A 1,266-nucleotide genomic window follows, 5' to 3' on the forward strand; every position below is an offset into this window, starting at 1 on the left:
CCTCTACATCTCACACATGTATGTGTAAAATGTGTAACCTGCCCCTATATCTCAGCTGCTGGTATATTGTGACCAACCTCATATCAGCAACCTGTGTGTAAATGTGCACTCGCCTCTATATCCCCAATGGTGTATATAATGCCCCCAACAACCAAATCTCATTACGCGTGTGTAAAATGTTCCTCATTGCCCGCGTGTATAAGGCGCACAGGTCTCATTGCATGTGAGTAAGTTCTGTACCCGCGTCTTTCTCCAAGTGCAGCGATGCGTAATCCACACGCATGAAGAGCAACTTCCTTCAAAATGATCTTTTCCCTCGGCACCCCCATTCCTGGTCGTAAGAGAGACTGTTATAATTGACATCCCTGCGACCCGGAGGACGGGAATGCAGGCTCTAGGGTATTGAGACAGGTAAAACATGATTAGTGAATTTTTGCATGACTTCATTTCAAATGATAAATTGAATTAACAGACCCCGTAAGATACGAGCGAATTTTGGTAAGCTGTAACCCTTCGTCAGTGGAGAACGGGAATCCGGCACTGGTTCCGGGGATGGTGTTTCATTTGCCTGCACCACGTTGACCCTTTCACCGCATGGTTGGTGGAAATGGGCCTCGGTTCTATCAATTAAATGGTGCGACTTGTTTATGTGTTTAACATTTCATCAACGCTGTAATATTCTAGTTTGCAAGAACTACCGGCCACCTATGACATATACATTTTACATTTTTCTTAAGAAACTTATCATGGGCCAAACCAGACATTTTTCTCAGGTGCCCCAGAAGTATTTAAGTCGTTATGTCCGTAAATATAAAATCCCTGCAGCTCTGGTGTTGTAAAGTTTGTCTATACTCAAAAGAATGTCCCTGCTTGGCAGTCGATGGCGTCCTTGTTGGTAGTCAGTTATCTATTCATGGCCCTCAAAGTCCTGTTCTCATCCCAAATGTTTGAGTAATGAAAATATAAGTTTTCTACATCATATGATCACTCTGTAATACTTGATTCTAGTCATCGAAACTACAGACAAAAGTCCATTGACAGGAATCTCTTTATACCTTTTCGGGCACTTAAAATGAAGAACTGGGCAACCAAGAATCCAAAATTAACTGGGGTCTCTGTTACTAGTAGAACATATTCAGCTGCTGTTTCTTGACTCTGTTCATGCTCCAGTTACTAAAGTTTAAAACTTAATGCCGAAAGCCTTATCTTGTAAAAGAAGCAGATCCCAGCTTCAATGAACTGGACTCAAATCAAATTCAAAATGAG

This window comes from Haliotis rubra, unplaced genomic scaffold (genome assembly GCF_003918875.1).
Source record: "Haliotis rubra isolate DU_JTF1 unplaced genomic scaffold, ASM391887v1 Scf913, whole genome shotgun sequence".
In the NCBI taxonomy this organism is placed as follows: domain Eukaryota; kingdom Metazoa; phylum Mollusca; class Gastropoda; order Lepetellida; family Haliotidae; genus Haliotis; species Haliotis rubra.